At 39.0% G+C, this 15,271-nt stretch overlaps 1 long non-coding RNA gene across 1 annotated transcript; it reads right to left on the reverse strand.

The window, feature by feature from the left end:
• Positions 1-1,814: 1,814 nt before the first annotated feature.
• On the reverse strand, positions 1,815-4,793 carry LOC145790242 (uncharacterized). Its single transcript, XR_014328916.1, has 2 exons — positions 4,531-4,793; positions 1,815-2,142 (listed from the first exon to the last, which is right to left on the reverse strand). It is a non-coding gene; the product is annotated as an uncharacterized LOC145790242 (long non-coding RNA).
• Between the last annotated feature and the right edge of the window lie 10,478 nt (positions 4,794-15,271).

Consider the following 15,271-nt stretch of genomic DNA (forward strand, 5'->3'; position numbering starts at 1 on the left):
AAAGGACCAAACACCCAAAACTCGCTTTCAAATTTTGCTATACACTAGACCGAACACCGATCAGTCCGCAAATTTTCATAAAATAAATACTCATCAATAAATTCTAAACTTTTTACCCAACGTGCTAGACTCGTATGTGAACAACGTATAAAAATTTCATAATTTTCTGAGCTCGAAAACTATTTTTTTTAAAAAAATACAAAACCGAACTGTTTTCGCACAGAAGTTGCACAGCAGTCAAATCCGAAAATTTGTTCAATTAAATTATGCACTGTCTATTTTTTTTTTAAAAAAAATTATGGGTCATTACAACCTACCCTCCTTAAAGAGATTTCATCTTTGAAATTAAACTCAAGTAATGTAATACATTCTACAATCGCCCATAAACTCACTCTGGTACTTACTAATGCATCAACAAAATTCCTTTGACTACTACATGAGCCTCAATAAGTCACACCGGTAACGAACCAAACCATGACAATCGCACAATAATTGGTTATAAAAACCCTTACTAGTATAAATCATTAAGTGGTCCTTCTATCCACATTGATAACCCAACTTCAATGAACTATCTCCATAGCCTAATGCACAATACATCCCAAGGCCAAAACAATTATTATTACTCCGAAACCTTGACAAAACGGAACAATACATCTTTAAAAGCACTAACCACCAACTCAAAAAGGTGACTGCCAACCGTTACAAGACGAACAACACTTAGCCAACGCTCGGGTGATGCTACACCCCATAACCCAAACGAAATAAAATAAATTCGGACAATGAGCTAGGATTTCCATCAACAAATACTATAAATCAACATTAACGGTTCCACTCGGATGTGGGGTTTACAAAATGGTTTCAATAACATACCTTAAGTCTAAGAAAGACTCAACACAACTAGGTAAACACCCAAACTATATATGGCCCCCAAGCTAAAAGCTAATACAACTCAATTTCTAAGGCATTTACTCTGAGTTACAACACAAACTCTACACTAGTATTACGGTGACTCACAAGGTCCACCCTGAATACAACCATGATTCAAAACACAACTCATTCCCTTTAAGATAATTCTATTACCAACGAGTGTTGGACACTCCCTCCCTTGACACCCAGGGACAAAACAATTAAATAAATAAAGGTAACAACAATTATGAAGATTGTCCGTTTCAAACCTTATCTTTAAACCTTATATAGTTTGCATTTTATAGATTTTACAACCAAATCTCAAAACAGTCAATCTCTTTTGGGAATTACACCCCTTACCACCATTCACAATCTTTACCATGTCGAGGCCACGCCTCTTCCCAAGTACATACAAGTGTATACAACCCAAGGTTCAAGAACAACTCCGCATATAATTAACTAAATAGAATAATTTTACAATCATGCAAGGCCACATATATACCATTCATAACATTTAGCATCAACACCTCCCACTGAGGTACACTCTCATGTTCCAATACAAAACTCAACATATGTATATCAAATAACATAGATTCACATAACCACATAACATATATCGGGCTGTTCCTATGAAGATTGCTAGTCGTTCTAGAAATCCTTTTAGACCTCCAATTAGAAATCACGTTGATCAGGCGCATTTCCAATGAGATTTCTAAGAAAATTTCTAGACCCGACACAACATCCTTGAGACTCAACCCCATGCCCACATAAACATATAACATCTTAGCACATAAGCATGTTATCACATAGAATGCAAACGTCGCTCATAATCCCAAGGTAAACCCAACTGTGATCAAAACCACTTCCCATGAGCCAAGGTATTCAAACCCGGCCAAAATAATATAATAAAGATAACTCATATGTGGAATAAATATGAGAAATAACATACTTTCACACATCAAAGTCTACTATTTAACAACCAGTTAAATGCCATGTAGGTTTACATCTTTCCAAGTCATTGCTTGGTTACAGAAATTGAGTCTTGCTCATTACATCTTAAGCCCTTGGCTTTACAAATGCAACCATACACACAACAAAACATAATTAAGAAGCTCTTGCTTCCCGAAAGTCCATCCACGCTATTGCCTAACAAATGAAGTAGTACAATCCATCACTACATTACACTTATGAAATGATAAAACCCATTGTTTGATCTTCAAATCCGAAAAGCATTCCCTACACATATGTACAGGCAGGGGGTGAGCAAAGCCCACCAAACAATCTCATATTAAAACATTAAAAGATATGCGGGGACAAAGATACTTATACATATACGTGAAATCATATCATGTCAAAGCCATATGTTTTTATTACGTAATCTCTTATATCTAAGGCCCGTATATTTATATGCCACTAAGACCAATCTTATTCCATTTTCATTCAACTCATATCCAGTTCATATATGCTACTCAATTCATGAGTTAAATTCAATATCTTTCAACAACCAAAAGGAGATTACAACTCAATGGTTTTCCAATTATGCACAACACACATAAACACTTCAAACTTTGCCATTTTACGGATATTTCGTCCGAAGGAATCGACACCCATTTATATATAGATTTTCGGGTCTTTCACCCAGGACACTCCGACCAACTTGTTTTAAATGGAGTTCATTCTTTTTCTCTCCCCAAATAAATATACATATGCAATGTATTTATAAACATAATCATATATGGAGTACATCTCCTTTCTCCTCCCAAATAAACATACATATACAATGTATTGATAACATGGTCATATATGGAGTACATCCCCTTTCTCCTCCCAATAAACATACATATGCAATGTATTTATAACATGGTCATATTCAATGACAACCAACAATAGATTAGCATTATATCGCCTAATCCTCATACAATTTCTACAACAATCATAGCTATCCTCCACCGATAGACCAATACATTTATTTCCAATTTATGTTCAATATAGGAATAAATAGTTTATTCAAAACTTCCGTAGGTGAGATAATATATATCTAATATCACCATCTATATCAAGAACCATTCAATTTAACATATTTAATGTTAATTCCAATTATTTATACAAAATAATCATTTTATCAAATTAGGGCAAAAATTCCCATTTTTCCATCATTGACCCAAACACCCAAAATCAACTATTTTGGTACACCAAGATCTTATATTCAAACCCCACACTTATTTATCTCTTATACATAAAAAACTCATCTTTTCATTTCACACCCAAATCTTAGATTTGTCCAAATCACAACCAAATCTCATCATCTATACACAATAGCAAATAACTAAGTTAAAAACCATATTAGAGTGTAAAAAATCCCTACTTATTAAATATTACCATTTTGATCAAAATTCTCATTTCTCATTTCAATATAATTTCTAATACAATTCCAAGAGATAATACAACCATATCCATATTCATATAGTCTCTACATGTTAATCAAAATTCCCAATTTAGTCATTTCAAGACAAATTTATAACATATTATACATCAAACTTCCAAAGTTCTCTCATCCTTCCAACAAATCCCTCATTTAAATGCAACATGGTAAATTCTCACCGATAGCCAAAATAGTTATCTCTAACATATTAATTAAAAGATAACAACATGGACATACAATCCAACATATAACTATAACTTGAAATCTTCCATGATTCCCAACATTTAGAAACAAATCATATTTCACATTTTATCAAATATGAACAACTACACTAATTTTCATATCACAATCACGTCCGGTAACCTCTCAAGGTCCATTTATAACCGTGTCGATTTTATTCCAACAAATACATTAAGTAAAATAATGTCGTTAATGCCCAAGAAAACATCATTCTCTTTCCATACTCATTCTCCAAGCATTATTCAACTATGACATCCTATTTTGATCGAAAGTCCCAAAAGTTAAACGTAATTCGTTTGTTTTCTTTAAAAATGCTCTTTTGGCCACAAACCGGTAAAAATTTCAAAACCAATCAAATCGAAGTCCGTTTTTGTTCAAATTTAAAATATAACTCTTTCATAACCTTACAAAAATATTCCAAGTTTACAATTTCGCAATTTGGGCATCAACTTTTCATTTTTCTCAAAATTTCTCCTTTAAGCAAATAAAACACAAATTTTTCAAAAATTCTAATTAAATTATATACAACTCTAAACTCCATATAATCAAGCAAATGTGCATAAAGAAGTGTAGGAAAAATCTCTACTTAACAATTTATACAATATTCCTCAATATCAATTTATTTTTCTCAAAAATAAATTCAAAAACTCAAGGATGAGATAAATATTTCAACATTAATTTCTCAAAATAAATTATCTAACCATAATATGATGTAGATATAATCCATACAACTATTAAATTCTATTTTCGGATTTCTTTTACAAAATTAACAACACAAAATGATTTTTGCAAAATAAATCTCAAAATACCAACATTCTTAACATTTCAACATAATTTGTCTTCCAAAAATTACCAAACAAAAATATGAAAATATATCTATATGAAATACCTCTTATAATGATATATTTCTCAAATATAACCCTAACATAGCTTTGATGTAAAAATATGAATAAAGTCCCTACCTAAAATAATGAAGAAGAGCAGATCTGGAAGGCAAATCTTGCCCGATCATAAATCCGAGACTACCATTGCGAAGATCACGATGAGCTCTCCGACTTTCATTTACAACACTTTTGCAAAATCTCACTCTAAAGACTCTCACTCTAAGCTCAAAGCTTGAGTAACCATGGAAAATAAAGAAAGAGGGGGGAGAGAGAGAGAGAGACGTTTGAAAGAAAGAGAGAGATGAGCTCTCTGCTCATCAAAAGCCAAGAGGAAAATGAAGAAGGAAAAAAAGAAAAGGAGGGGAAATGATGGCAAGACAAAAATGGGGCCACCCACATGGGTGTCTCTCAAAACTTGATTTTTTTTCAAAAAATATAATTTTTGTAATAATACCTCAAAATTTTATAATATAAATTATAAAATGATATAATTTTTTCTCACCACAAAATATAATATTTTGATCACTACAAAATATACACATTTTCATTCTTTATAAAAATATATAATTTTTCGCCATACGATATATACCATAAAATCAACTATCAAATATTTATTATAATCCTATATAATAAATAATAACAACTTCTAAGGTGGTTATCCACCCAAAAAAAACTTCTAAGGTGGTTACTACTAATCACCTAATTAAAAAGGACTAAACACCCAAAACTCGCTTTCAAATTCTGCTATACACTAGACCGAACACCGATCAGTCCGTGAATTTTCATAAAATAAATACTTATCAATAAATTATGAGATTTTTACCCAACGTGCTAGACTCGTATATGAACAACATATAAAAATTTCATAATTTTCTGAGATCAGAAACAATTTTTTTAAGAAAAATACAAAAGCAAACTGTTTTCGCACAGAATTTACACAGCAGTCAAATCCGAAAATTTGTTCAATTAAATTATGCACTGTCTATTTTTTTTTAAAAAAAAATTCTGGGTCATTACAAGGGTTTTCTGGTCTTTCACTATGGACACTCAGGCTAACTTATCAAAGTCAACTACACCTCCTATCCGAACTTACCACGTATTTAGCCCATTCACATTACCAAAGTTCTCATTTCAATATATATTCTTTTTTTAGAGTAAATATCTTCCAACACATGTCAAGGTACACAATAATGATTTTAACTCAATTGAAACATGATGCCATAATTACTATTTCGTAGCTTTTTACTATACTCAAGATGTCTCTACAACAATATTAATTAATCCCATTTCTCATCTCTTCTTTTCAAACCATTTCACAAAATACCCATGTGCCATCAATTCATAATAACAACAAACTCTCACCATGCACAATCACTACAAGTTAGCCTCTTCAAGGCAATATGTGATGTTCTCAACATAATTCCCAAGATTTCACAACTTTCACATTTTGGGTACATAATCATTCACAATTTTCCAACAACACATGTTCAAGTATTTAACATTTTGTTATAGTAACATCTTATGTCTCATACTTCAAATAAACTTCCATTTTTATCAAACATGCTATGAGATTTACTCTCATCCATTCTCTTGACTCAAAATAATAAAAGATTTTGTGAATATTAACTTATTTTCAAAAATCCCCAAATTCTAGGGTTTTCATTAAAAACAAACCTTCCTCATTTTTCCAAGAAAAACTCCATCAAACTATTGTTCATGAGTTTAATAGAGGGAAAACCCTCAAGAAATAGTAAAAAGATTGAAATACAAACCCACATTCAAAACTCTCTACATTTTAAATCAACACAAGGACTTTAAGAACACTTTTAAATCAACATCAGTCTAGCAAAACGTGTATATATGACTCAAGAAATCCTTACCTCAAAGTGTTGATAATGAAGAGAAGATGAAACCCTAGCTTTAAGGATGAGAGGGTATTGGATTTCCACCACACCAAATGAAGTCCTAACCTTAGATCTTCAAGATTGGAGGAAGATGATGATGATCTCGATCCAAAAATTTGCAAACTCAAAGAGTCTTAGTGTGTGTGGAGGTTTTCTAGAGAGAAGGGGAGAAAAATAGGGTTTAGAGTGAGAGAGAGATATGTAAAATGAGTGATACATTTGGACCAAAAAGAAAGAAAAAATAGAGTTTCGGACTGCTAGAGTGCCGCACGTGCGGTGCCTATCCCCACACTTACGGAGCGCCCCTTCCCGCATGTGCGACGCATACCCCGACACGTGCGGTGTCTCTCCCGCACCACTCTTCGCTCGTGCTTTTTAAGCAGAATGCAAGCCACCAAAAATCCCCTCTTCCCACACGTGTGGCTTGGCCTCCCGCACGTGCGGCCCAATCCCGCATGTGCAGCCCTAGTCCAGCAGCCCAGAAAAATTCTGTTTCGGCCCCCCAGCACTCCGGACCTAACCTTGCACCTCCCGGAACCAGTGAAGTTCAACACCGACAAACAAAACAAGAACGAGAGCTTTAATTAGAATTAACTTCTGAATGTTTCAAACAGAACGGGAACAAAAGAGGACGAAACCAAAGAGAAGGAAAAGGAAAAAGATTATAGCAATCCTGGTTCTTCCTTCTTTGATTGTTGTACCCGGACTTAGGTTCCATGGAGTTGGTTGTTGTATATATCGTGTTGTTATCCTTTAATTCCATATATTTGAGTTTTAGGATGTATTGGGCGTGTTTCGAACAGGTTGGTTGAGCTTTGGTCCCATTCCTTGTTGCCCAGATTTTTGGTGGTCCGCTCGAGCGGGTCCCTTTGCGCTCTAGCGGAGTTTTCACACTTCCAGCATTTTGTGCCTTTGCAAAGCTTCTGCAGGTGTGTTTTTCACGCTCGAGCGGATTTCCTTACGATTGAGCAGCTAGCGCTCGAGCAAGCCTTTTGGCGCTCGAGCGGGTGTTCATGTCTGTAAAACTACTAGACGAGTGTAATCTATGCTCAAGCGGGTTCCTCTTTGCGCTCGAGTGGGTGTATTTTGTTTATGTGTCTTGGCGCTCGAGCGGGTCTAGTTTCTTGTGTTTGACGCTTGAGCGTCCTATTCTCCGCTCGAGCGGGATAGTCGTATATCAGATGGTAGCTGGGTGATTTTGAATCACTTATCACTTTTCCTTTCTCTCTCTTACTTTTCTAAACCTCCATTGGAGAGCTCCTCTCTCTAAAAACCCAACTTCTCTCTAGGTATTGATCTAGTTGGAGTGATCTCCTACCCTTGAGCCTTTACAAAAAGTATAGGGCTTGGTGTGAGCTTCCTATCAATCCGAAAATCTTGGGATTTGGAGCACTTCGAGTTTTTCATCATCTTCTTCCTTGAGCTCCGAATTTAAGGTAGGGATAACTACTCATTTCTATGGTCTTTGACATAAACTATTGGTCATTTTGATGTAATGTTGAGTTGGGTGATTTTGGGTGTTAGGGTTTCAAAATGTATAAAAGAGGGGTTTTGTATTTTGAGCCTATACATGTGTATTTGGGTCTAGAAATGAGATTATTGGTGTTGTTGATAATATGTGGACCTTTGAGTCAATATTGAGCTTAAGGGGAAAAATGCCATGTTTGGATATATTTGGGTCATTTGTGTAATTAATGACATTTGTTATGGAATTATGAAATCGAGTTGAGAATAATGAAATTGGCTTATTATGAGATAGAATGGTGGAGTTGGATTTATTAATCACTCACTTTTAAAAATGTCAATTATATATCTGTTGAGGCACTTATTATCTATTTAGAAATAACTGCTTTGGGCTATCGGTGGAGGATAGTCTTGATTGTTGTAGACACTGCATGATGATTAGGTGAATTAAAACTAATCAAGTTGCATATTTGAATACATGGGTGCCGAATCTCGCGGATGAAATTTTCGTGAAATGGCCATTTGAAAATAACTATACATAGGTGCTGAATCCCTGTAGACACCCCATTTTTGACCGTCCTCAAGACTTGGACGTCACCGCTTGAACACTCGGTGATCATTCATGTTTTGTGTTCGTCTTGAGTTCCCGGAGGCCTCGGCTATGCGCCTTGCCTCAGGATCTCTCAACTCGACCGTTTTGTGTCTGGTTTTGCACCAAACACTTGTGTTTTTGCTATGGAGGGCAGGAAATGGCTTTTGGGACATCCCCACACTCCACCGGCCATGGCTTGAGGCCACCGGCTGTGTTATGTTTCCATCGGCCAAATGTGATGGCCGGCCGGCCAATTTGACTGCCAGTCGGCCACTTTGATGGCCGACCGGCCAAATGTGATTTTCAACAGATATTTCTGCAGACAGCTGGCAGCTGTCATTCCAGGCCATACCCCAGCCCATGCCTGAACGTGGGACTTTTGAGGGAGTTACAGAATTGATATATCTCTATATCAATCAAGCTCTCTCAAAAGAGGAGAGAGATACAAGAGGAAGAGGAGGAAATATACAACCTAAGGAGCAAAAATCTCCCTCTCTCTCTACATTTTTCTGTCTCTCTCTCTAAGGTTTAGGGCTTGTTTGTGCTCAAAAGTGCATTTTCTTTGCACTTTTGCATACAAACACCTAGTTCTCTACTCCTTTTATTGAGCTGAGGTACTTGAAGGTGATTTTTGGAGTGATTTGAAGCCTTTTCTTGGTCCAAAAGTTGCTGATTTGCTGCTGTGCTTCAAGGGTGAGCTTTTACCTCTTTTAAGCCTTGTTTTCATAGCTTGTTTTGCCATATTTGCAACTATTTTTTGAGCTTAACATATAACATAGAAAAGCCTTGTTTTTGAGTGCTCTAAATAGTTTGTTAAGGGTGTTTTAAGCTTTGGGGTTGTTTGACCCCTCTTAAGGCTTGTTTGGCCCTTGTTTTGTGCCATTTCGGTTGAGCTCCGGGACCATTGTGTTTGGGCCTCCTCACCACTGAAATCTTGAGGGATTTCAGTGATGAGGATGGTGCCTTGAGGTCCTAGGAAGGAGAGGGCCACCCCCTCTCCTTGTTGTCCTTGAAAAGGGCCATTTTTAGCCTCTTGAGGGAGCATATAGTTCGAGTGTGTATTGACCATGCCTTGACTGATTTTCATGCTTATTATGTCATAATATAGCATTGTTGTATGTTGGTTTGGACACACCTTGCATGCCTTGCATACATGTCTTGTAATGCCACATTTTGCCTTAACATGCTTTAAGTGTAGACCCTTGTTCTAGCATGATTTAGGCTTAGCTTTGTGAAGCTTACATGCATATTTTGATGTGCTAAGGGACTGTTTTAGGTCATTTGAGTCATTCATGTCTTGCTTTGTATAGCTACCATGCAATCCCTCTTGAATGCCTTAAGTTTTGGCCTCTCTAGCATGCATTACTTGCATTGTTTTAGTGGTTTGGAACCACTTACCATGTTATTTCAGTCCTTATAACATGCTTGTATGCTTGCCTTCGATGCCTCTTTAATGTCTTAAAAGCTTGTGTTATATGCTCAATGTTTAGCCTCTTTTGCATGCTTCCATGTTTAAGCCACTTGGATACCATCTAGGTGTTCCCTTTGCATGGTCTAGGCCTACCTTGAACCGGTTTTAAGCCCTCTTGGCCTTGTGAGGCTTGGTTGGCTTGGCCATGGTTCAAGTCTCCTTGACTAGCTTCAAGTACTCAGACCAATTGCATGCTATGTTTGTCTTGGTTAAGTTGGTTTGGCACCATCATTAGCATGGTTTTCAGAGCTTACATTGCATGCCCTTAGTCCATGTTTAGTCTTTTCCAAGCGTGCTTGAGAGTTGCCTTTTGATGTTTAAGTGTCGGCCCGTTAACATGTGCATGTGTGTGTGTGTGTGTTGGTCCTCATGTTTGAGCACTTTGGCCACTGATTTTGGCATGCTTGCGAGCCATCCTAAATTAGTTTAAGTCCATCCCCTTTGCTTGATTGTGTGCTCACCCTGTATGTTTGCTTGCATGCTTGCATACTTGCATATTCGCATTGCATTGCCATGTTGTATGCTAGTTCACATGCTTAGGATTGCATTGCATGAGTATGCATGCTTGACCTCTTGAAGTGAGTATGATAGAGGTTGAGTTTAATTTGTTTGATTATATGCATTACATTCCATATCAAGATGCACACTTGATTTTTTGGGCCATCATGCATGGAAGTGCGCGATTGGTGGTCCGAGAATCGAAAACCATATCCCTTTGAGTGATAAATATGATAAGAGGTGTGATTGGTGCATACATTGCTTGAAATGCATTGCCATGCCATGTTTTGTCCTCTGCTGCTGTCAAACCAATTTTTGCAGGAAGATTTGGCCGGCCGGCAGTGTTGAGTGCTGACCGGCAAAGAGTGTTTGGCCGAGAGTATAATGTTTAGCCGATGACCATTCTTAATGGCCGGTGATGATCCCACTCTGCCGGTGGTGTTCCAAAACACTCAGAGAAGCAACCTTGGGAGTTGTGCAATTTTCAAAGAAGCAGAACAGTCAAAGTAGAGGCAACTTGTGCATGGCAGTGACTTTCCGAGCGGAGCCGATCGCGCATTGCATTGGGCCCTCTTCCCGAGGCCGTTTATTGATTTCATTAGATTAGTTAATTTTTTAATTAATTAATTAGTCTGTAATAATTAATTAGCTTGTAGGTTAATTAATTTGTATTATTCTTTTGGTCCCTCCGAGCGAGGGTGAATTTGTAATAAGTGTGGGTGCGTGTGTGCATGTCTTCCAATCCCCACTTCTTTCTCCCTTTTACTTACCTGCTTTTGATGGTTAGTATTAGGACATGTTTACTTTAGCATACCTTATGCTATGCATGCGTGCATCATTCATCAATATTGCATGCACCAGGCTCGGCGCATCATACTAACTGCATAAGTATTTCAAATCTAACTTGAATACATGCTACTTGTGCATTTTCACATGTCATTTATAGACTAGCCGAGCCTACTCTAGTGACATTCCGTATGCGTTGCATTAGGCATTTAAATATGGACTTGGATCATGCATGATTGCTAACATGTTCTTGTTTTGGCATGGAGTACTTGGTAAGCATTTATGCTTTAGCATACCGCATGCGTGTGAGTGTTGCCATAACAGCATGATTACCATGAGGCTAGCTGCTTATGTGATATAACTGCTTGAATGCCTGTGGATGGAGGTTGAATTACCTAAATTGGGATAATGCATTAAAACTATGAGTTTTAAGCCCACTAGATAGTGGCAAAACCATCTTTTCTAAAGCCCACTTGAGGGTGGCAAAGCCTACATTTTAGCCTACTTGCGAGTAGCAAACCATCTTCAAAACGAACATGCAATGTTTTGTTCCAATTTAGGTGATTTGGTCTATACTTGTTTGCTGCGTGCATAACATAGTAATTCTAGGCTAATAAATGGAATAAGAACACATAACGTTTTCAAAACTGGATATCATGGTTAGTAGAGGCCGATCTTCAGATCGGGCGAAAGGGGGTGCTCATAGCTGACCTTCCCCAATCCTACCCAAGTTCCCGAGCTGAGGAAACTTTGGTGATGACGGACACGTGGCCTTTGGCACCGAGTCAGGGTTTCCTAAATTCCCCTTTAAAAAATATTTAGGTGGCGACTCTGTATCTGGCAAAGCAGTCCATGTTTGGCACTTCTTTTCAAAAATCTGTTTCTCAAAACGATTTGCCGGATTTGGACTCTTTGGTTCAGATTAAGGACTGTGACACAAATTGAGTCCGAATTGTAGCATGAGGCCCGAGGGCACGTCTACAATCCCACGGACGCAATTTCTGTAAAATAGCAATTCGAATATAATTATACATGGGCGTCGAATCTCGCGGACGCAATTTCCGTAAAATGGCAATCCGAAAATATCTAAACATGGGTGCCGAGTCCCGCGGATGAAATATTTGTAAAATGGACATAAGAGAATATAAACACATGGGTGCCGAATCCCGTGGACGCAATTTCCGTAAAATGGCAGTTTGAAGTATTGTTGGCATGAGATGTAGTCTCATTTAAGTTGTTTGGCCAGGTTCTGAGCCATGTTTATCAGTTAAGTTTTGTTAAGTGAAGGATTATGGAACTGGTTGTTCTGTATGTTGGTTTATATGAGTTAAACATTTATCAAGTGCTAATGTTTTAGTTATTGTTCATATTATGTTTAGCATATTTCTACTGGGCGTTGGCTCACCCTATATGGGACATCATTTTCAGGTACATGTGTTATGCCACCTCCAAGGACATAGCTTGGGAGGCTTGAGGCTGTAGACTCTTTTGTTGTTTTGTTGTATTGCATGTATATCAAGCCAAGGGCTTAATTGTGTAGAGTTAGTACTCTCCTTTTTGTAACCAAGTGTTGAGTTGGAAAGTTGTAAGCCTATAGGGCGTTTACTTTTATTGTCGACATGTAATACCTTTTGTAAGAATACTCTGATAATTGTAATATGAAAACTCTTATATTTATCGTGAATGTATGCTATGATGGGTTTATTTTTTAGGGCGTTACAACTTGGTATCAGAGCGTACCGGGTTCGAATACTTTGGGTACGCGGGAAGTGGTCGGTATCACAATGGGTTCGTCTCGCTTGATAGAGACTTAGATGTAGTGTTATATGCTTATGTGATAACATGTTTATGTGACTATTTGGGTATGGGATTTAGTTTCTAGGATGTTGATTGGATCCTTGGGTTTCTGTGAGCCTTGTTGGAAAAGCACTTGATCAATGCTGTTTCTAGTCGGAACTCTAGTAACGCCTCGGGATTATTATTATCCGGAAATGAAATTCATAGGTGCTTATGTGGTTATGTGCTTACGTGGAGTGAATTACTGTTGTCCACTGCATTAGGACGGGAGTGTTATAGCTTCGGCACATTTGTGAATGTGCTAATGTTTTTCGTTACCTTTATTAGGATGTCAGGACGAGGACGTGGTGGTAGGTGAGGCAGGCCTAGGAGGCAGGAGATGCCTATACCGGATGAGATTCCGGCACAGTAGGAGGGTATTGGTCAGGCCAATGTGGCCGAGCCAGCGGGTCAGTAGGCCATAGGTGCCTTTGCTCGCGAGATAGCAGGAGCTATGAGGGAGTCCATAGGCATTCTCAGAGCTGAGAATCCAGTTCAGGCCCCAGTTGTTGATGCAGGGCCTTCCTTTCTGAAGAGGGAGTTCTTCCGGTCAAATCCGGATGAGTTTGTCGGGGATCCTAAGGAGCCACTTAAGGCTAATGAGTGGTTGGAGCAGATGACCAAGACATTTGAGATGATTGGCATCGAAGACGGGTTATTAAATGTGACCTTGGCATCTTTTCAGCTTAAGGGAGATGTGGGTCAGTGGTGGAAGTTCACGAGGGGCCGTATTGGTGGTACATGGGAGGCTTTTGTAGATGCTTTCTAGGAGAAGTTCCTAGCCCCAGCTGTCAGAGAGAAGCTGAGGGACCAGTTTTGTCAGCTCAAGTAGCTAGGTTTGTCAGTAGCCGAGTTTGAGGCTACCTTTACCAGTTTGTCCAGGTTCACACCTGAGCTTGTGGCGTCTGAGGAACGCCGTTGCATCGAGTTTGAGAGGAAGTTGAGGCATGGCCTCAAGATAAGGGTTGGGGGATCCATGATCTGGGAGTATGGGCGTCTTGTGGATGCTGCGACCCATATGAAGTCTATGATGGAGAAGGAGGAGAGGATAAGGGGCTCTAAGAGGAGTCATGATGGCTAGGGAGATGTTAGGAGGCAAAGGGGTTCTAACCCTCAGTAGTCCCAGAGTGCTTTAGCAAGATCTACCTTTCCAGTACTGGGTTTGGGTTCTGGGAGAGGCAGCCAGGGAGACTTTACTTGTTTCAAGTGTGGTCAGCTGGGCCACAAGTCTCTAGCTTGCCTGCAGAGGGGAGGAGGTCAGGGAGCAGCTTCATCTTCGGCTCGGCCTCAGAGCCAGAGTCAGGGCAGAGGCCGGTCGTCCTCTTATTACCAATGTGGTCAGGCAGGGCACCTGAAGAGGTTCTGCCCACAGCTGGGTGGTATACCCGGTGTGTCTGGTTTGAGACAGACGCAGAGTTCGCAGCCAGCACAGTCTGTTCAGGCCTCGAGGGCCAATCAGGGGGCTTCATTGTCTCATTCTGTGCACCAACCTTTTACTCTGAGCAGTGAGCAGGTAGATCAGGGGCCTACAGGGCGTGTGTATGCTGTTACTGCGTAGGATCTAGTACCGACTCCATCTGTTGTGAGAGGTACCTTTTTGTTTTGCAACTCGGATGCCAATGTATTGATTGATACGGTTGCATCTCATTCCTTTTATATCTACTGCATTTGTATCTGTTTTGGGGTTGGAGTTGGCACAGTTAGCATCTCCTATATGTGTTGTATCGCTTGTTGGGGGCGAATTGATTTTGAAACACGGATGTAGAGGTTGTGACATAGAGGTCGCCGACCGCCGACTCCCATTTCCTTTTGTAGTTATGCCTATGTCGGGTTTTGATGTTATTTTAGGTATGGACTGGTTATCGTCATACCGGGCAGTGATTGTTACCGCCAGAGGGTCACTGTTTGTACCATGAGCGAGGAATGTTTCCATTTCTTGGGGGATCGGGTTGGTAGTGTGTTGCCACCGGTGTATGATCCACGAGGGCGGAGTGAGCGTAGTGGTCTTCTCGCTAGCTTTATGAGTAGTGAATGTGATGAGAACCAGACTGTATTGCCGAGAGTGGTTTGCGAGTATTCGGATGTTTTTCCCGAGGATCTTTTTAGTTTTCCACCACATCAAGAGATAGAGTTCTCTATTGATTTAGTGCCGGGCACAGCACTGATTTCTATGGCTCCTTACTGTTTTGCCCCAGCCGAGTTGAGTGAGTTGAAGGTTCAACTCCAGGAGTTGCTAGATAAGGGTTTTGTTCGCCCTAGTGTTTCACC

Source organism: Camellia sinensis, chromosome 5, assembly GCF_055761805.1.
Source record: "Camellia sinensis isolate YWXY chromosome 5, ASM5576180v1, whole genome shotgun sequence".
NCBI lineage: Eukaryota > Viridiplantae > Streptophyta > Magnoliopsida > Ericales > Theaceae > Camellia > Camellia sinensis.